At 40.4% G+C, this 22,977-nt stretch overlaps 1 protein-coding gene across 13 annotated transcripts in view; it reads right to left on the bottom strand.

Moving 5' to 3' along the window:
* The window catches only part of STAG1 (STAG1 cohesin complex component), a 402,189-nt gene that overhangs the window by 345,364 nt on the left and 33,848 nt on the right, over positions 1-22,977 (bottom strand). For 4 of the 13 annotated variants that reach the window (XM_074031096.1, XM_074031093.1, XM_065539956.2 and 1 more), the window contains exon 2: positions 18,282-18,456. The exons of the other annotated variants lie outside the window; for them this stretch is intronic. The gene's annotated coding sequence lies outside the window, so the exon portion shown is untranslated. The remainder of the gene's footprint in view (positions 1-18,281; positions 18,457-22,977) is intronic. 13 annotated transcript variants of the gene reach the window in all.

Raw genomic sequence — 22,977 nt, forward strand, 5'->3', positions numbered from 1 at the left:
GACAGAGATCTGACTGACTGAAGCAGCATTTCTTACAGCATTATCAGCAAAGTGGTTTCCCTGTAGCCTCAGGAGTCTAACCACGGCCATGCACAATGGCTCATACCTGTAATCCAGCACATTGGGAGGCCAAGGTGGGTGGATTATTTGAGGTCAGAAGTTCCAAGACCAGCCTGGCCAAGGTGGCAAAATCCCGTCTCTACTAAAAATAAAAAAATTAGCCAGGCATGGTGGCGCATGCCTATAATTCCAGCTACTCAGGAGGCAGAGACAGGAGGATCAGTTGAACCTGGGAGGCAGAGGCTGCAGTGAGCCAAGATCGCACCACTGCACTGTAGCCTAAGCAACAGGGCGAGACTCTGCATCAAAAAAAAGAAAAGAAAAAAAAGTCTAAGAGTCTAACCCTGAATGTCCAGGAATTCTTTTAATAGTCAATGCAGCTGGTGGCTGGATGATATCCAGTAAGTCTCGTACAAGGGTCAACTCCTCCAGTGCAAATAAGGAAACCTTTTTTTTTGAGACGGAGTCTCGCTCAGTCACCCAGGCTGGAGTGCGGTGGCGCGATCTCGGCTCACTGCAAGCTCCGCCTCCCGGGTTCACACCATTCTCCTGCCTCAGCCTCCCAAGTAGCTGGGACTACAGGCACCCGCCACCACGCCCGGCTAATCTTTTGTATTTTTAGTAGAGACGGGGTTTCACTGTGTTAGCCAGGATGGTCTCAATCTCCTGACCTCGTGATCCGCCTGCCTCGGCCTCCCAAAGTGCTGGGATTACAGGCGTGAGCCACCGCGCCCGGTTTTTTTTTTTTTTTTTTTTTTTTGAGAGAGAGTCTCACTCTGTTGCCCAGGCTAGAGTGCAGTGGCACAATGTCAGCACTCTGTAACCTCCACGTCCCGCACTCAAGTGATTCTCCTGCCTCAGCCTCCCAGGTAGCTGGGACTACAGGCCCATGCCCCCATGCCTGGCTAATTTTTGTATTTTTAGTAGAGATGAAGTTTCACCATGTTGGGCAGGCTGGTCTCAAACTCCTGACCTCACATGATCTGCCCACCTTGGACTCCCAAAGTGCTGGGATTACAGGCGTGAGCCACCGTACCCATTCGAAACCTATTTGTTTCTATAACATTTTACAATAATGAGCAACCCCAAAGGCATACCTGCTATCTGTGTGTGTATATCAGATATATACACACAATCATTAAGGTGGAGGGGTGTCTCATCAGAAGGAAGGGGTAAAAGAGTCACAGGAGTAAGACTGTTCCATCCATCGAGAAGAGTTCTGTGAGGAGAAAGAGTTAGCAAAAGAAGTTCATAAGAGGTAAGACGACTGGCAAAGATGCGTTGGTATGATGTAAATTTAGAAGAGTTTTGATAGTATGGGAAACAAAAGTGGTTAAGGGAGACACCATGATAATTTCTTTGTGGATTTGACTAGCAGGGCAGTGGTTGGGATAGTTCTCGAATGGGGTATAATCTTTGAGCTACTGGGTCTAGTTTCTGATGGTAATATCCAATGGGGCAATGTTGATCTCAATTTTTCTGAGTTAGGACATGCATTTTCTTTTTTTCCACAAACAAAAAGAAAGACAGTTGGCTGGGCATGGTGGCTCAAGCCTGTAATCCTAAAACTTTGGAAAGCCAAGGCAGGTGGAACACTTGAAGCCCAGGAGTACGAGACTAGCCTGGGACACATGGCAAAACCTCATCTCCACAAAACATACAAAAAAATTGGCCAGGCGTGGTGACTCAGGCCTGTTAATACCTGCACTTTGGTTGGCCGACGCGGGCGGATCACACCATCAGGAGATTGAGACCATCCTGGCTAACACGGTGAAACCTGGTCTCTACTAAAAATACAAAAAATTAGCCAGGCGTGGTGGCGGGCACCTGTAGTCCCAGCTACTCAGGAGGCTGAGGCAGAATGGCATGAACCCAGGAGGTGGAGTTTGCAGTGAGCCGAGATCGCACCACTGCACTCCAGCCTGGGAGACAGAGTAAGACTCTCTCTCAAAGAAAAACAAAACAAAACAAAACAAAACAATTAGCTGGGCACAGAGGCACATTCCTACAGTCCCAGCTACTGGGGAGGCTGAGGTAAGAGGCTCACTTGAGCCCTAAGTAGGGCATGTAGAGGTTAAGCAATCAAAGAAAAGTTTGGTGTCCAGTAGTAGCTGGTGAATCTGAGAAACCATCAAAGCTGCCATTTCATTTCGGGTTTAGGGAACTGCAGGATGTCCTGAATCCATTCAAGATCCAAATGTAGTCTTGTTTCAAGAAATCAGATGGCCCAGACATTTAACTTGGGTCTTACTACTTGTAACTTTTCTTTAGAAATCTTACGACATTTTGCAGCTAGATATTTTAATAAATCAACACCATCTTCCTTACAGACTAGCTACAGAGAAGAGCAACGAAGTAGATCATCTACATATCACAGTAAGAACAAGTCCTGGGGAAAACTTCCATCACCTAAATCAGGGTTCAGAACTTGAGAGAAATGGAAAGGACTTTCAGTAGAGTCCTGAGGCATAAGTCTAAGTGAACTGTTGTCCTTCCCCAGTGAAGCAAATAGTTACTCACTGGTTTGAACAACAAGTATAATGAAAAAGGCACTACAGAAGTCAACAACAGCCAGGGGCAGTGGCTCATGCCTGTAATCCCAGTACTTTGGGAGGCTGAGGCAGACACATCACGTGAGGTCAGGAGTTCGAGACCAGCCTGGCCAACATGGTGAAACCCTGTCTCTACAAAAATAGAAAAATAAGCCAGGCATGATGGCAGGTGCCTGTAATACCAGCTACTCGGGAGGCTGAGGCAGGAGAATCCCTTAAAACCAGGAGGCAGCGGTTGCAGTGAGCCGTGATCGCGCCATTGCACTCTAGCCTGGGCAACTAAGCAAGGCTCCGTCTCAAAAAAAAAAAAAAAAAAAAAAGTCAATTACAGTGGGCCAGGCATGGTGGCTCATGCCTGTAATCCCAGCACTTTGGGAGGCCGAGGTGGGCAGATCACCTGAGGTCAGGAGTTCAAGACCAGCCTGGTTAACACGGTGAAACCCTGCCTCTACTAAAAATACAAAAATTAACCAGGCGTAGTGGCAAATGCCTGTAATCCCAGCTACTCAGGAGGCTGAGGCAGGAGAATCACTTGAACCCAAGAGATGGAGGTTGCAGCAAGCCAAGATCGTGCCACTGCACTCCAGCCAGGGGGACAAAGCAAGATTCTGTCTCAAAAAAAAAAAAAAAAAAAAAAAAATTCAATTACAGTGAAAAATGTACTATCAGTTGATATGAAAGTAAGGTGTTCTAAACAAATCTCTACCCTGAACCATTAAGTTTTTAATTGGGAGAAGTATTACAGGGGCTGGTACAAGGAATTCTTAAACCCTGAGCTTTGTATTCCTTAATGATAGGTTTTCCAATTAATTAATGATAGGTTTTCCAACTTGTAAGGCAGACTGGCTCAAGGGATATTGTTTAATATTAGGCAAAAGCTTAGCTGGATCAATTTGGATTGCAATTAGGGGTATATTATACAAGCATCTGATGACGATGTGGCCCATAAAGAGACAGGTGTATGTTTCAATAGGGAATTGTGGGAGCCAGCAGAGATGTCTTCGGTGTGTGGGACACCATAATTGAAAAGCAGGGCATCACTGGAAGAGCCCAGGGAACTATCCAGTTTATCAAACTCTAAAATTATGTCTCCCTTTTAAGGAGAAAGAGATGTCATCATGACTCTACTTTTTAAGTCTTGTCCCAATAAATGAGCTGCAGCAGATTTCACCAGTAAAAAGGGGTAAGTATCCTGTAAACGTTCAACGCAAAAAGTAATGGGCTGGGACAGAAAGGTTGTCAATGGTTTATTAGAAACTCCCACTATTTGAATATTTTTATTATTCCAACACCGTGGCTGATTGAGACTGGTGGGTCTGAGGACCAATATGGTCGCTCCTGTGTCTACAAGAATAGTCACTTCACTGCCAATTTGAAGAAAGTTTTCTCTGAGATGATTAAAAGAAAGGACTGGGAAAAACCCAATGTGTCCTCAGAATCCCTTCATTCTAAAGGAGAAGCCAAAGAGATAAATGAAGAAGGCCATTTAGATAGCTTAAGTTTATGGCAACTTTTTTGCAGTGGGATGGCTGTTTACAACAAGGACAGATTTCAGGAGGTTTCTTTTGTGAACTACAGTTGTGCCACGTAGAGTCCTAACTGTTTTCTGTGGGTGAATTTACCTGTTTTAACTGGAGGTATGTTCACCACTCACTGCAGCCTTGACCTCTCAGGCTCAACTGATCCTCCCATCTCAGCCTCCCAGCAGCTAGGACCACAGGTGCACACCACCATACTCAGCTAATTTTTTTTTTTTTTTTAAGAGATGGGGTCTCATTATGTTGCCAGGCTTGTATCAAATTCCCAGGCTCAAGCAGCTGATCCTCCCACCTCGGGCTTCCAAAGTGCTGAGATTACAGGCAGTAGCCACCACGCCTAGCCTTTGCTGATATTTTTCAGAGTGAGACAATTAATTAACCAAATTAACAAGGTCAGGGGTTTGCACAGTCTCCCATTCTAGATTACCTCCTTCAACTGAGAAATTCTATGTTAGCTCTTCTTGGGAGACCATTGACAAAATTAAGACCAATTCTAGTAGAGTCAACATCCAAGGGAAAGCCAGAATTTTCTCTGAATACCACCTAGAGTCTGTTATAATGGTTATGAAATGGTTCATTTGGTTCTAGGGTACGAGCTTGAATTTTATTCCAATCAATGGCTTTAGGAAATGCTTTGAGGATAACCCTATGTAAATTCTTTGCAAGTTGAGACTTATCCCAATATTGTAGGCCAGAATCTGAGGAAGTGGAGACAGGTCTCACAGACCTCACAGGGTACAGGTGCAACTGACCATCGAGTGTTGGGCTGGTCTTCTCCCAGAGGCACATGAGTACACTGACACAGATTGGAAAATGGCTGGGTACAATAACTCATGCCTGTAATCTCAACATTCTGGGAGGTTGAGACAGAAGGATCACTTGAGGCCAGGAGTCTGAGCCTAGCCTGGGCAACATAGTGAGACCCTGTCTTGAGAAAAATTAAGAAAAAAAAAATTAGCTAGGTGTGATGGCACATCTCTGTGGTCCCAGCTACTCAGGAAGCTGAGGTGGAAGGATCAGTTCAGTCCAGGAGGCTGGGGCTACAGGGAGCTATGATCATGCCACTGCCTAGGCTGCAGAGTGAGATGCTCCCATCTCTTTAAAAAAAAAAAAAAAGGTTTGAAGAAGACAGTCTGGTAAACTTGAAATGCAATGTTAAATTAGTCCCCCAAATGACGAGGGACCTCAATAACCTACGAAATTCCTTCGTGAGCGCACAGAGTTCAGCTTTAGCCCAAGGGACATAGGAAATCTGGGGAACCTCACAATCGTTAAAGGGCGTAATAATAAGGGGAAAAGGTTTTGTAGGTAGAGGCTGGGAAGCAGAGGGAGGAAGCATAGTTGGATAAGAAATATCATGGAAGAAAAGTTTTGAAAAGTGAGGAAATATCACAAAAGACGGGAAGTTTGAAAAGGTGGCACCTGAGAAATAGAAAAAGTTTGAGTTTCTAAGTCATTTTTCTGTTTGTCTCAGATCACTCAGAGACAGTATTTTGGAGCAAGGCAAATTCTGACTCTTAAATGCATTTGGATGCCTGAAGATACCAAGTAAGGTGTATGTCCAATTTAGACCGTTTTCTGGTCTTGGCCTTCTAATTTATTTCTGAGGAAAACAAATTTAGGAAGGTCAAAAGAACCCAATGAAGGCCACTGTAATCTCAAATTATCTTTAGTAAAATCAGTTTATCAAGATAAGAAGGTATGTGATAACACATCATAATGTTTCAGCCTGGCCAACATAGTGAAACCCCATCTCTACTAAAAATACAAAAATAATCAGCTGTGTGTGGTGGTGCATGCCTGTAGTCCCAGCTACTCAGGAGGTTGAGGCAGAAGAATCACTCGAACCTGGGAAGCGGAGGTTGCAATAAGCTGAGATTGCACCACTGCACTCCAGCCTGGGCAACAGAGTGAGACTTTGTCTCAAAAAAAAAAAAAAAGAGAGAGAGAGAGAGAGACCATAATGTTTAAGCATATAACCAGCTGGAGTCCTCAATGGCGGGGGTTACTTTCACATGCCTTTGAATCCTGAAAGCCCATTTTGTAAATAAATCTAGGTGACTTGGTTTAACATCAAACACACAAAAGTCGAAATAAAAACCAAGGGCACAAAGAGTAAAGTACCCACTAGAAAAAAAAAAAATGACAAAACCTTCTTTAACAGGACGATGAAAATCCCCATCAACAGGAAGGAGAAAATCCCTCATAAACAAGAGGAAAAAGATCCCTCAAAAATTAAATCCAAAATAAAACTGGAAAGTTCAAACCACAAGAAATGGGAGTTCAATCCGAGAAAGACTTACCAAGTGGGGAAAAAAAAGCAACACACTGAAGTAGGAGAATCAAAGAGTACATATGGTGGGGGGGGGGGGGGGGGGGGGGGGGGCACTAAAACCCTCCAGGTGAGCTCACTTTGGATCCCACTTCTGACACTAGGTATGTCAAAAGCAAACAAAGCATAGAAACACATCTCTAAGCAAGACATTTTATTTGGGAATATATAAAAACAGAATTGCAATTCAGGACATACACACAGAGCAGGATAATCTTTGGTATGTCTAAAGAACAAACAAAACACTGGGGTTTTATTAGGAAAGAGAAATGCTGCATTAATTGCTTTGATAAAAAGCTTGTTAACATTAGCAAAGTTTTTCTGGAACCACCAAGCTATAACTGGTAAGTGACGGCAGTAGGTAAAAGTTGTCTTAGAGTTAAGGCAGGTGGTTTTAGCAGCTACTAGGTAAAACTGGGTTTAAGTTTATACAAGTTTGTTTTGGTGGCTGGGCTTGTGAGACAATCCCCGGAGCAGATGCTTTGTACCATGAATGCTTTTTCCTCCTTGGCCCCTTGACTCCAGTTTAGCTAGGTATGACAATTAACCTCAATTTGTATAATCGATTTTCATTAGAGCATGGAGGATCTTTAGGGCAGTGAGACAACAGTGTACGATTCTATAATGGTGTGTGCATGCTATATTTGTCAAAACCTGTAGAATGTACACCACCAACAGTAAATCCTAATGTAAACTATGGACTTTGATAATAAGTCAGTATAGGTTCATCAACTATAACAAATGAATGTACCAATCTGTTGACAGTGGGGGAGGTTGAGAATGTTGGGGGAGCGAAGAGGGGTTTTTTGTGAACCCTCTATATATTTACTGCTCAATTTTGCTGTAAATCTTAAACTTATTTTTAATAAAAGGAATGAAGTATTAATAAACAAACAACATGTATGAATCTCAAATGCATTATGCTTAATAAAAGAAGCCAGGCTAAAAAGGTTACATATCAAACGATTCAGTTTGTACGACATTCTGGGAAAAGCAGAACCAAGAATAAGTAAACAGATCACTGTTGCTAGGACCTGAGGTTCATTAAAGGAATGATCAAAAAGGGCATGAGGGAATTGTTAAAACTCTTTTATATTTTGATTCTGTTGATGGTTGCACAATGGATGCACTTGTCAAAACTCATGAAACTGAACACTAAAAAAAAGTTTTGAATTTTGCTTTATGTAAATTATACTCAGGGTGGAGGAAAGTTTGTTGTCTTTAACATCTCTGATGATATTCTTTCTGCTAAGTTAATATTTATGATGCTTGAGACTTTTCATTGTAAATGAAATTTTAAAGTTTATTTCTGACTTACAATGAATAAAACCTTTCCACTTTATAAATTAAAATTTTCCATACTTAACACTTTTTACCTTGAAATCTATTACACTTCCTATGTTGCTTATGAACTTAGTTGTCTCACTTAACATTGCATATCTTCCAAATTAAGCAGGTGGCTCCCAATCCCAGTCAGGGTACAGTTCTCAAAGTGTGAGACTAAAAGCATCTGCATCAACTGGAAGTTGTTCGAAATGCAAAATCTCAGTACCCACCCAACCAACTGAATCACACTCAGTTTGGGATCTTCCACGTGATTCTAAAATGGTTTAAGAATCACTATCTTTACCCTCTAACCAATTAAATCAGGTTCTCTGGGGATGAGATCCAGCCACCAGCAATTTTTTTTAACTCCCTAGATGATTCTAATGTGCAGTCACAGTTGATTTTGATTCAGTAAATCTTGGGAGGGCATCAGACATCAGATTTTTAACAATTCCAATTGTTTATAATGTCAACAGCCAAAAGGAGAAAATAAAACATTCTCTCACAAGTACTGACTATCATCTTCTACTATAATGCAATGTACTTTTTTTCCACTGGAAAAGTTCATTTACTTCAGCTCCCTGGAATTAGACACAACCCAGGCATTTTGAAATCTGGAATTATCCAACTAAAGGGAACAGAATATAAAGAGATTAAAACATCCTCAGCCTGATTACATTCCCAGGAAGTGTATCTTGTTTTAATAGAGGAATTAGAAGATATATTTATAGAAATGGGACTGCACCACAAATGTTTCAATAAATAAACATCAGTTTAGCAGAAGTCAGATGTCCACAGTCATAGTTTACTATTTTCTTATGAAATACACATTATACTATACAGACAGAGCAAGATTATGTCTCAGGAAAAAAAAAAAAGAAAGAAACCTAAGACCTGAAACCATAAAAATTCTAGAATATCAGAAAAACTCTTCTAGACATTGGCTTAGGCAAAGAATTCAGGACTAAGACCTCAAAAGCAAATGCAACAAAAATAAAAATAAATAAATAGGACCTAATTAAACTAAAAAGCTTCTGCACAGCAAAATAATCAGCAAACAGGCAACCCATAGAATGAGAGAAAATATTCACAAGCTGTGTATCTGACAAAGGACTAGTATCCTGAATCTACAAGGAACTCAAATCAGCAAGAAAAAAACAATCCCATCAAAAAGTGGGCAAAAGACATGAAGAGACATTTCACAAAAGAAGATATACAGCTAAAAGCATGAAAAAAATGCTCAACATCACTAATCATCAGGGAAATGCAAATTAAAACCACAATGAGATACCACCTTACTCCAGAAAGAACAGTCATAATTAAAAAGTCAAAAAAAAAAAAAAAACCAGACAAACAATAGAGGAGCATGGATGTGGTAAAAAGAGAACACTTTTACACTGCTGGTGGGAATGTAAACTAGTACAACCACTATGGAAAACGGTATGGAGATTATTTAAACTAAAAGTAGAACTACCATTTGATCAAACAATCCCACTGCTGGGTATCTAAGCAAAGGAAAAGTCATTATATGAAAAAGACACATCCACATGCATCTATATAGCAGCACAATTCACAATTGCAAAGATATGAATCCAACCTAAGTGCCCATCAACCAATGAGTGGATAATGAAATAAAGAAAATGTAGTATATATACACCATAAAATACTACTCAGCCACAAAAAGGAATGAAATAATGTCTTTCACAGCTACTTGGATGGAGGTAGAAGTCATTGTTGTAAGTGAAGTAACTCAGGAATGGAAAACCAAATATTGTTATGCTCTCACTTCTAAGTGGGAGCTAAGCTATGAGGACACAAAGGCGTAAGAATGATATAATGAACTTTGGGGATTTGGGCGGTGGGGGAAGGTTTGGAAGGGTGTAAGCGTTAAAAGACTACATACTGGGTACAGTGTACACTGCCTGGGTGACGGGTACACTAAAATCTCAGAAATCACCACTAAGGAATTTATCCATGTAACCAAAAATCACCTGTACTCCCAAAACTATTGGAATAAAAAAGAATGACTTCCTTTAATGTCTCAATAGCCTACTTAATTTTATAGGAAGAAAATGTCTTTGCTGAGACCACTGCTTTATTCAAATACTTAAGAATTTCTGGTCTGTTTCTCCACACCATCAAATATTATTACTATCTCTAGAATTAGTCAACTGCATTTTCTTTTCTTTGCTTTTTTTAAAGACAGGGTCTTGCTCTGTCACCCAAGCTGGAATGCAATGGCACAATCACGGCTCACTGCAACCTCTGACTCCCGAGCTCAGACGATCCTCCCACCTCAGACTCGCAAGTAGCTGGGACTAAGCGCCACCATGTATAATTTTATTGGGGGGTGGGGGGGGAGATGGAGTTTCCCCACATTCTGGATTACCAGGGTGAGACATAAATGGACATATCCTTTCAGAAAAAAAATCCTAAATGATACTGATGTAATACACAATCCAAATCACTAGGTTGATGACAACCACTAAATTAAAATATACAAAATGATCACTTCCACATTCCAAGTTTTTCTAAAAGAAAAATACTTTCAGAGGAAGCGGTAAGAAATTAATAGCAAGCAGGTTTGATGCATCCGAGGAAATACAAAGAACCCTCCCAACGAGCCATATCACATGTACATATGCTTTAAATGCTATGCCTATTACTATTCACAGCCCTCTGTTCTTCCTCTTGCCTGTAAGTTTACTTTAAAATATCCAAAATTGCCCTATGTTGAAGAGAAACCATTTATTCTTCCCCTGCTTCTCTGTGCTGTTCTACATGCCTACAGTGTGACAGTCCTACCAGTTCCTAATTTTCGTATACCTCCCAAATTGTTTCTTCTTCTCTATCTAGGATGCTTTGCCTAGAAGATCGTGTTCAGAAAAAATTATTTCTGGATGCTCATGCTATCCTCCATTCCTAATTTTGAGCAATAAAGAACTAAGAAAGACTTGAAGATAAAGGATCACTAAATTAGGTTTTTGAATCTCAGTCTGCTGAATAACTAGAAGTATTTAACCTTTCAAACTCATTCAATTTTCTCATCTGTTAAATGAACATATACAACTAAATTACTTCATTTATTTGTTTTTTATTTGAGACAGAGTCTCGCTCTGTTGCCCAGGCTGGAGTGCAGTGGCGTGATCTTGGCTCACTGCAACCTCGGCCTGCCAAGTTCAAGTGATTCTCCTGCCTCAGCCTTCCGAGTAGCTGTGACTACAGGCACATGCCACCACACTCGGTTAATTTTTGTATTTTTAGTAGAGACGGGGTTTCACCATGTTGGCCAGGCTGGTCTCAAACTCCTGACCTCAGGTGACCCACCCGCTTCGGCCTCCCAAAGTGCTTGGATTACAGGTGTGAGCCATTGCGCCCAGTCTGCTCTCAACTATTTTAAGTCGACATGACAACCCTACCTTGATTTAGTGCATCTTCAGAAAACTTTAAATATTGTCCTTACTTTTTAATATCCAACTTATCAGGAAAAACATATTAAAATACTCTATTTTTGTAAAAACTGAATTTCCATCCTTGACCTTTTTGCTTCTTGATTAAAACTTAACCTCTGACACACCACCACCACCACTCCCATCCTCGTGTGTGTGTGTGTATAAAATCCTAACAGGAAAATAATTTCTATAAAGTAGTGCTTACCCTACACATTTTCAGATAAATCCTAGAAGTTATTGTATCCTATAATCAAAAGCAGCTCAGTAAAATAAAAAATAAGACAGAAGTATCTGAACTTGCTTCCTACCTCTACCACTTAACAGTCGGTATGCCCCCTGGATGTAAATATATTGAACGTCTCTGAGCATCAATTTTCTCAACTGGAAAAATAAAGGTAACACCTATCTTACAGGAATTCTGTGGGGATTAAAATAGATCATCTAATAAATCTTTCAGTATCCCTGGAATACAGCAATCACTCAATAAAAGGCTTTTGAGAGAATCATTCTACAAACTGCTTCTTTATAGTCACTGAAACTTCAAATGAAAACTGTTAACACAAAATTATCAAGAGCTTCAACAGGATACAGACTAGAAAAAAATTATCAAGAGCTACTTCTACTTCTTTGCCCCCATAGTTTTACTGTGCAGGATAAATCAGATTTTTAACTGCTAAGTCAAACTTAATAGGTATTCTTTTACTTTTTTTTTTTTTTTTTTTTTTTTTTTGAGGTAAGCTCACAGCAGTCTCCAACTCCCGGGCTCAACTGAGCCTCCTGCCAGAGCCTCCCAAGTATCTAGGACTACAGGCATGCACCACCATGCCTAGAGAGAGAGAGAGAGAGAGAGAGACAGACAGACAGACAGAAAGAGAGAGAGAGAGAGAGAGAGAGAGAGACTCAATGATCTGACAGGTCACTAGCTGACCACAAAGATAACAGAACATAGGCTTCAGTGACCACACACAAATAGCAAAGTGGCAAGAGTTCTTCCTTATCAGCAATCACTTTAAATGTAAACAACTTAAAATCGACAATTAAAAAACATAGACTGGGGCTCGGTTCAATGGCTTATGCCTGGAATCCCAGCACTTTGGGAGATCTGAAGCAGGTGGATCACCTGAGGGCAGGAGTTCAAGACCAGCCTGGCCAACATGGTGAAACTCGGTCTCTACTAAAAATATAAAATAATTAGCCGGAAATGGTGGTGCACACCTACATTCCCAGCTACTCAGGAAGCTGAAGCAGGACAATCGCTTGAACCTGGGAGGTGGAGGTTGCAATTGGCTTAGACTGTGTCACTGCACTTCAGGCTGGGTGACAGAGCAAAATTCCATCTCAAAAACTAATAAACAAAAAACACAGATTGGCATAAATGATTTTTTTTTTTTTTTTTTTTTGAGATGGAGTCTCACTCTGTCGCCCAGGTTGGAGTGCAGTGGTGTAATCTCAGCTCACTGCAACCTCTGCCTCCCAGGTTCAAGTGATTCTCCTACCTCAGCCTCCCAAGTAGCTGCGATTATGAGTGCACCACGACGCCAGGCTAATTTTTGTATTTTTAGTAGAGACAGGATTTCACCATGTTGGCCAGGCTAGTCTCGAACTCCTGATCTCAGGTGATCCACCTGACTTGGCCTCCCAAAGTGCTGGGATTACAGGTGTGAGCCAACAAGCCCGGCCATGATTTTTGTAAAATGCAACTATATACTAGTTAAAAGAGATTCACTTTAGCCTCAAAGACACAAATAACTTAAAAATAAAAGGATGGAATAATTTATATCATGCAAACAGTAACCAAAAGAGAGGAAGGGTAGCAAAACTGATCGTAGACAAAACAGATTATAAATCAAAAGTTGTTACAAAAGACAAAGAACGGCCAGGAGCAGTGGCCCATGCCTGTAATCCCAGCACTTAGGGAGGCCCAGGCAGGCAGATCACTTGAGCTCAGGGGTTCCAGACCAACCTGGGAAACATAGCAAAACCCCGTCTCTACCAAAAATACAAAAAATTAGCCAGGCGTGGTGGCATGCACCTGTAGTCCCAACTACTCAGAAGGCTGACGTGAGAGACATGATTGGGCCTGGGAGGTTGCAGTGGGCTGAGATCATGCCACTGCACTCCAGCCTGGGTGAAGAGTGAGACCCTGTCTCAAAAAAAAAAAAGACAAAGAAGAATGCATAGTGATAAAAGGATTAATTCACAAGAAGATATAACAATTACACACAAAACAATGGAGCCCCAAAATTGTGTGCAAACACTGAGAGAACTAAAAGTAGAAAGAGTTCAACAATAATAAACTTCGATACATACTAAACTTCAACATAACAATAAAATTTCACTTTCAATAATGGCTAAAACATCTAGACAGATGATCATTAAGAAAATAAAAATCGGCCGGGCGCGGTGGCTCCAGCCTGTAATCCCAGCACTTTGGGAGGCCGAGACGGGTGGATCACGAGGTCAGGAGATCGAGACCATCCTGGCTAACACGGTGAAACCCCGTCTCTACTAAAAAATACAAAAAACTAGCCGGGCGATGTGGAGGGCGCCTGTAGTCCCAGCTACTCAGGAGGCTGAGGCAGGAGAATGGCGTGAACCCTGGAGGCAGAGCTTGCAGTGAGCTGAGATCCGGCCACTGCACTCCAGCCTGGGCGACAGAGCGAGACTCCGTCTCAAAAAAAAAAAAAAGAAAAGAAAAGAAAAATCCTGGCCGGGCGCAGTGGCTCACGCCTGTAATCCCAGCACTTTGGGAGGCCAAGGCGGGCGGATCACAAGGTCAGGAGTTCGACACCAGCCTGGTCAACACAGTGAAATCCCATCTCTACTAAAAAATACCAAAAAAAAAAAAAATAGCTGGGCATGGTGACAGGCGCCTGTAATCCCAGCTACACACCATGAACAAGTGAGATTTAGCCCAAGAATGAAGGATGGTTTATCATAAGAAAATCAATGTAATACACAATATAAACAGAATGAAGGAAAAATACATCATGATCACACACACACACACAAATTTAACAGAGTTCAACATATGATATGGTTTGGCTGTGTCCCCACCCAGATCTTGAATTGTAGTTCCCATAATTCCCACGTATTGTGGGAGGGAAAGATGGGAGATAACTGAATCATGGGGGCGGGTCTTTCCCATGCTGTTCTCGTGATAATGAATATAAGTCTCATGAGATCTCATGGTTTTATAAAGAAGATCTCCCCTGCACATGCTCTCTTTGCCTGCTGCCATGTAAGATGTGACTTTACTCCTCCTTTGTATTCTGCCATGATTGTGAAGCATCCCCAGCCATTTGGAATTGAGTCAATTAAACTTCTTTCCTTTATAAATTACCCAGTCTCGGATATGTCTTTATTAGCAGTGTGAGAATGAACTAATACAACATACTATCATGCTAAAAAACAAACAAATGGCCAGGCACAATGGCTCATGCCTGTAATCTCAGCACACGGGGAGGCCAAGGTGGGAGGATCACTTGAGCCCAGGAATTCAACAACAGCCTCGGCAAGATAGCAAGACCATGTCTCCACACACATACACACACACAAAAAAATAGCCAGGGATGGTTGTGCATACTTGTGGTCCCAGTTACTCCAGAGGCTGAAGGGGGAGGATCACTTGGGCTCAGGAAGTCAAGGCTACAGTGAGCCATGATCTGCACTCCAGTCTGGATGACAGAGTGAGACCCTGTCTCAGAAATAAACAAACAAACAAAAAACTTAGGAAACTAGGAACAGAAGGGAGCTTTACATGATAAGATGCATTTATGAAACACCTACAGTTAACATCATAATCAATGGTGAGTAACTAAAAGCTGTCCCTCTAACATCAGAAAAAAGACAAGAATGCCCACTTTCAACACTGCTAGCCGGGTGAGGAAAGAATTTAAAGGCATCCATACTGGAAAGGAGATGTGTATCTATCTCTAGTCGCACATGACACGATCCTATATATAAAATATTCCAAAGAATCAATAAAAAAATCCCCACTAAACTGATTAAAAATTGAGCAAAGTTGCAGGGTATAAGAACAATATACAAAAATCAGTTGTGTTCCTACACAAAATGAACAATCCAAAAAGGAAAGATAACAAATTTACAATAACATCCAAAAATTAAAATATCTAAAAATAAATTTAACCAAGAAAGTGAAAGATTTGTAAAGTGAGAACTACAAAACACTGTTAAAAGAAATTAAGATTTAATTAAATGGAAAGACATGTAACATTCCCAGATTAGAAGATCATTTAATATTGCTAAAACGGCAATACTCTCCAAAACAATGTACAGATTCGGTGCAACCCCTATCAAAATTCCAATGGCCTTTTTTGCAAAAATGGAAAGTCCAATCCTCAAACTCATACAGAATTGCAAAGAGTCCCAAACAGTCAAAATAATATTGAAAAAGCACAATAAAATTTGAGACTAAAACTTTCCAATTTCAAACTTAGTACAAAGCCAAGGGAGTCAAAACAGTGTGGTATTGGCATAAGGACAGAAATATAGACCAATGGAACAGAAAAAGAGTTCAGAAATACACTCACGCATCTATGGTCAACTGATTTTTTATAAGGGTACAAGGCAATTCAATAGGGAAGAAACAGTCTCTTCAACAAATGGTATTGGGATAATGTGATACCCACATGCAAAAGAATGAAGTTGGACCCTTATCTCACACCATACTAAAAGTTAAATCAAAATGGGTCAGTGGCCTAAATATAAAGGCTAAAATTATAAGCTCTTAAGAGGAAACACACAAGTAACCTACTCCACTGGATTTGGAAATGGTTTCTTACATGACACCAAAAGCCCATGTACCTAAAGAAAAATTATATAAACTGGACCTCATCAAACTTAAAAGCTTTGTGCATCAAAGGACATTATCAAGAAAGTTAAAAGACAACTCACAAAATGAGAGAAAATATTTACGGGGCCAGTATCCAGACTACATAAAGAACTCTTACAACTCAACAACAAAAGACAAATGAGCCAATTTACAAATGGGCAAAGGACTTGAAAAGACATTTTTCCAAAAAAGATATACGAATGGCCAACAAGCACATGAAAAAATGTTGAGCTTCATCAGTCATTAAAAGAATGCAAGTCAAAACCACAAAGAGATACTACTTTATAACTTTAGAATGAGGTATTAGTCCATTTTGTGCTGCTTATAACAGAATACGTGACTGGTAACTTACAACAAAAATAGGTTTATTTCGTTCAAGGTTCTGCAGCCTGAGAAGTTCAAGGGTTCAAGGGCATGGATCTCTGGCTTCTGGCGACAGCTTCTGTGCTATTTTACAACATGGCAGGGAAGGTCAATGGGAAAGTGGACACATGCAAAGACGGGAAAGCCTGAGGGATGCCATGGCTTTACAACAACACACTCTTGCAGGAATTAATCCATTCCCTCAAGAATTAATACAGTCTCTAGAAAGCAACAATTCACTCACTACAGTGAGAACAGCACCAGCAATTCATGAAGTATCTGCCCTCATAACCCAAATACTGCCCAATAGGCCCCACCTCCCAATATCACCACACTGGGGATCAAATTTCAACATGAGTTTTGGCGGTACAAACAAATCATATTCAAACAATAGCAGGCAGCTATATTTTTTTGAAAAAGTAAAATAGCAAGTGTTGGCAAGGATATGAAGCAATAGAAGCTCTCATATATTACCGGTGGAAATGTAAAATGATGCCAGCCACTGTCAAGAACAATTTGGCAATTTCTCAAAAAGATAAAAAGAATTACCACGTGATCCAGAAATTCTACTCCTAGGTATACACCCAAGAAAAATTAACATATATATCCACACAGCTATTTGTACATAAATGTTAACAGCAGCATTATTTATTACAGACAAAAGGTGCATTAACAGATGAACTAAGAAATAAATGTGGTATATACGTACAATTGAATGTTATTTAGCCATAAAAATTAAGTACTAATATATGCTATAACTTCAATAAGCATTGAAAACATTATGCTAAGTAAAAGAAGCCACATATTATATAATTTTATTTATAAGAAATATAATAAGCAAATCCATAGAGACAGAAAGCATATTAGTGATTGCCAGGAGATTGGGGGGAGGGTGTCAAGGAAATAGGAAGTGATTACTTAATGGATATGAGACGCTCTTTTGGTATAATGAAAACATTTTGAAACTAGAGATAATAATTGCACAACACAATTGCACTAAATGTCACTAAATGGTATACTTCAAAATAGTTAAATATATGTTATGTGAATTTCATCTCAACAAAAAAAAGCTCAATACTGAAAAGCCAATATGAAATATCAAACAGTAATATGAAATAAACAGTTTCATGGCTTACTATATTGGTATTACCATTATATAGCTACTTACAGTTGTTAGGTGCTTAGTTTCACCCCTCCCATCCCATTCGTCAACAAGTTATTTATAGTTAAAAGCCATGGAATTTTTGTAATATGTAGTAAATCCTGACAATTATTTAAGTTGGGATACAATGGCACAATCATGGCTCACTGCAGCCTCAACCTTCGATGCTGAATCAACCCTCCCACCTCAGCCTCCCAAGTAGTTGAACCACAGCCGCACCTGGCTTTTTTTTTTTTTTTAAAGACAGGATCTCGGCCAGATGCGGTGGTTCACATCTGTAATCCCACCACTCTGGGAGGCTGAGATGGGATCATATGAGGTCAGGGGTTCAAGACCAGCCTGGCCAAGATGGTGAAACCCTGTCTCTACTAAAAATAAAAGAATTAGCTGGGTGTGCTGGCACATGCCTGTAGTCCCAGCTACTCAGGAGGCTGAGGCAGCAGATTCACATGAACCCGAGAGGCAGACATTACAGTGAGCCAAGATCATGCCACTGCACTCCAAACTGGGCGACAGAGCAAGACTCTGTCTCCAAAAAAAAAAAAAAAAAAGGAAGACAGGGTGTCATTATGTTGCCCAGGCTGCCTAATTTATAACTAACTTAAATGAAGTCAAATTTATTATATAGAAAAGCAGGTTACCATATCATTTACATAGAAGAACTCCAGTTATTTCTGAGTTTCAGTGAATTTTTCTCTAATCCATGAAGGGGCCTGGCTCACTCCTATAATCACAGCAATTTGGGAGGTCGAGGCAGGAGGACCGCTTGAGGTCAGGAGTTCAAGACCAGCCTGGGCAACATCATGAGACCTATCTCTAAAAAAAAATAAAATAAAATTAGCTAAGCATGGTGGCACACACTTGTTGTCCCAGCTACTAGGGAGACTGAAGTAGGAAGATCACTTGATCCCAGAAGTTCAAGGCTATCGTAAGTTATAATCAAGCCACCTCATTCCAGCCTGGGCAACAGAACAAGACCCTCTCTCTTAAGAAAAAAGGTGGGGGGCTGGGCATGGTGGCTCACACCTCTAATCCCAACACTTTGGGAGGCCAAAGCGTGTGGATCACCTGAGGTCAAGAGTTGGAGACAAGCCTGGCCAACATGGTGAAACCCCATCTCTACTAAAAATACAAAAATTAGCTGGGCATGGTGGCACACACCTGTAATCCCGCAACTGGGAAGGCCAAGGCATGAGAATTGCTTGAACCCAGGAGGCAGAGGTTTCAGTCAGTCAAAATTGCAACACTGTACACCAGCCTGGGCAACAGAGTGAGACTCCATCTCAAAAGATAACATAACATAATATAACATAACATAACATAACATAACATAACATAACATAACATAACATAACATAATATAACATAACATATTAAAAGGTGGTGAGGAGGGATTGGAAACTCCAGATAAGTATCAGACTTTATTCATAAAACAATGCAACAGCATTTGGCGGGGCTACATATGCCCCTGGAAACAAGCTGGGGTTTTGGTTCTTTTTCCTTCCTTTCTGGATAATCTGTCCTTAAGACCCAGAAAAGTTCACCCAAACACAATTCCAACATTAAGTTTTTGTAAAAATGCTTATCGAGGCCGGGCGCGGTGGCTCAAGCCTGTAATCCCAGCACTTTGGGAGGCCGAGACGGGCGGATCATGAGGTCAGGAGATCGAGACCATCCTGGCTAACATGGTGAAACCCCGTCTCTACTAAAAAATACAAAAAACTAGCCGGGCGAGGTGGCGGGCACCTGTAGTCCCAGCTACTCTCGGGAGGCTGAGGCAGGAGAATGGCGTAAACCCGGGAGGCGGAGCTTGCAGTGAGCCGAGATCCGGCCACTGCGCTCCAGCCTGGGCGACAGAGCAAGACTCTGTCTCAAAAAAAAAAAAAAAAAAAAAAAAAATGCTTATCGACTTTCACACAGTAATACAGTCTGTTATTATGATGGTTTTCCAGGAACGAAGCTGCTAAAATTTTGTTTTATCATTCTCTTCTCCATGCTATTTTATTTTCCTTGTATTCTGATCCTTTTCTTCCTATTATAGTGCTCCAATTCCAGAGCTCCGGTTCAAGAATTCAGAAATAAGCATTTTTCTGTCTCTCTCACAAACAACACTATGCACTATTAAGCCTACCCCGTACTTTGCTTCTCCTCCATAGTAACAGAATTTCAAGTCTTTTAACTTTACTTCCACTGAAACAAGATTGCAATGTGCATACTGTATTTCACTTCAATGTTGCTTTAATTATAGCCCCTCCCCCATTCCAACCATGGAGCAGAAGAAACTACCTAACCCAAAATAAAGTTTGCCAAGAAGAAAAATCTAAAACTCAAAAATAGTAAATAAACCATTTTATTTAACCTACTTTCATGAATAGATTAAAACCATAAATGAAACAAAATGCCAAAGTCCCCCTATCAAAAAAAAAAAAAGAAATAAGTGAAATGGTCATGTTATGGTTTTATTTCAATATACGATACTTTACCCAGTCTTGCTTGAAAACAAAAAGGAAAATGATATCATCAGAAGCAGTTATTTGTGTACCATCCTGGACTCCCTCTGGCTTTATAAATACTGGAGATGCTTTAGGCAATGACTTAAACCTATTATAGAATATAATTTTTCACAAAAACCTTTGCTATAAAACTCCTGGTTAAAGTACGACAATTTCTGAAATCCCACTTACAAAAAGAAAAATATATATATATACTTACTATGGCATAAATAAATCAAGTATCTAAGAATAAATCTAACAAAAGATATGCAAGACTTTTAACTAGAAAACCATAAAGGATGTCAATTCTGACCATCCCAAAATTGATCTAAGCCAACAGTATAATTCCAACCAAAAGCCCAAAAGGGTCTGTGGTTTGGAGGTTAAATTGGTTTCTCTGTTTATTTATGGGGAGAAATTAATGCAGTGATTCTACAATGTACATGGAAATGCAAAAGAACAGACTAGCAAATCTTTAAAAAGAACAAGCTGGGCAGCCTGAGTAACATAGGGAGATCTCATCTCTACAGATAATTTTGAAAATAAGGCAGGCATGGTGACTCACACCTATGGTCCCAGCTACTCCGGAGGCTGAGATAGGAGGATCATGTAAGCCCAGGAGGTCAAGCCTACAGTACACTGTTATCACACTACTGCACTCCAGCCTGGGAAACAGAGTGAGACCATATTTCAAGGAAAAAAATAAAAAGGAGACTTATTCTACAGAATATTTAGACTTATTATTAAGCTCACTAAATAAGGCAGTGATACTGGTACAAGGTAACAGGATAAAGGCCCAGACACATAGCATGCATCTATGGACATGACTTATGAATACACGACAATGCAGAGTGATAGCAATTTTTTTGTTTGTTTATTCATAAATGGTGCTGGAACAATTAGATATCCATTTGAAAAAAAATAAAACTTGACCTAAAAACTACACACACACAAAAATCTATTCCAGGTGAAGTACATATTACATATATAAATGAGAGAAGTAAATAAAAGTTTATAGATGATGTGAAGAACTCCATGACCTACAAAGAAAAAAGAAAATTTTTAAACAGGACACAAAAAAGCACTGTTTAATGGAAAAAAACTGACATATGTACCTATGCAGATAATTTTTTTTTTTTTTTTTTTTGAGATGGACTCTTGCTCTGTCACCAGGCTGGAGTGCAGTGGCACGATCTCGGCTCACTGCAACCTCCACCTCCCCAGTTTAAGCAATTCCCGTTTCAGCCTCCTGAGTAAATGGGACTACAGGCGCACGCCACCACACCCAGCTAATTTTTTCTTCATCACGTTAGCCAGGATGGTCTCCATCTCCTGACCTCATGATCCACTTGCCTCGGCCTCCCAAACTGCTGGGATTACAAGTGTGAGCCACTGCGCCCAGCCTACAGAGAACTTTTCTGCACCAAAAGATACCATATAAAAAGGCACCACAGGCAAACTACAGAATGCGAGAACACATAAGTAACCTACTTAAAACTGACAAATGCCTTATATTAAGAATATATAAAAAGCTGCTATGAATCAAAATACACATAATTAAAAATAAAAACAGATAAGCGATGAGAGCAATCACTTTACAGAACAGGACATCAAAATGGTCAGCACTGAGATGCTCAAATTCATTAGTAGCCAGAGAAAGTGCAAATTAAAGCCATCAAAAATGGCTACAATTTTCAAAGACTGGCAATAATGTGCACTCGGGAGAATATAAAAGGGAATTATCATACGCTGTTGGAAGAAAAGTTTGGTAAAACCACTCTGGAAAACAATTTGGCCTTTTCTACTTACAACATATCTTATGACCGAGAGGTTTCGATCTTAGATATATATCCAATAGAAATGGCTTCACATGTGCATTAAAAAACACGTATGAGGCCGAGCACCGTGGCTCACGCCTGCAATTCCAGCACTCTGGGAGGCTGAGGCGGGTGAATCACCTGAGGTTAGGAGTTCAAGACCAGTGTGGCCAACATGGCAAAATCCCATCTCTACCAAAAATATAAAAATTAGCCGGGCGCGGTGGCAGGTGCCTGTAATTCCAGCTACTCGGGAGGCTGAGGCAGGAGAATCACTTGAACCCAGGAGGTGGAGGTTGCAGTGAGTCAAGATTACCCCACTGCACTCCAGGCTGGCAACAAAAGCGAAACTCCATCTCAAAACAAAACAAAACAAAACCACAAGAGTGTTCTCAGCAGTAATACTTACAATGGTCCCAAACTAAAAATAATCTAATATCCATCAAGAATAGAATGGATAAATGTGGCATAATTACACAAGTATATGGTTCATAAAAATGAACTACGGGTCCCACAACATGAATGAATCTCACAAACAATACTGAGCCAAGAAAGCAAGACACAAAAACTAGTGTGCAGAAAAACTACTGTAGTTTTAAAAAAAAAAGTATGTGTAAAACATATATATAAACTGAGATGATGGCCGGGCACAGTGGCTCATGCCTGTAATCCCACTACTTTGGGAGGCCGAGGCAGGCAGATTACCTTGAGGTCAGGAGTTCGAGACCAGTCTGGCCAACGTGGCAAAATGTTGTTTCTACTAAAAATTTAAAAATTAGCTGGGTGTAGTGGCGCATGCCAGCAGTCCCAGCTACTCAGCAGGCTGAAGCAAGAGAATCGCTTGAACCTGGGAGGTGGAGGTTGCAATGAGCCGTGATCGCGCCACAGCACTCCAGTCTGGGCAACAGAAAGAGACTTCATCTCAAAAAAATAATAATAAAAATTAAAAACATAAATTGATTTGAGTTTTCATGGTTCACTTTTCATGGTTCATCTCACTTAAATCATGGCGGGTGTGGTGGCTCACA

The sequence above is a fragment of the Macaca fascicularis genome, chromosome 2, assembly GCF_037993035.2.
Source record: "Macaca fascicularis isolate 582-1 chromosome 2, T2T-MFA8v1.1".
Lineage (NCBI taxonomy): Eukaryota > Metazoa > Chordata > Mammalia > Primates > Cercopithecidae > Macaca > Macaca fascicularis.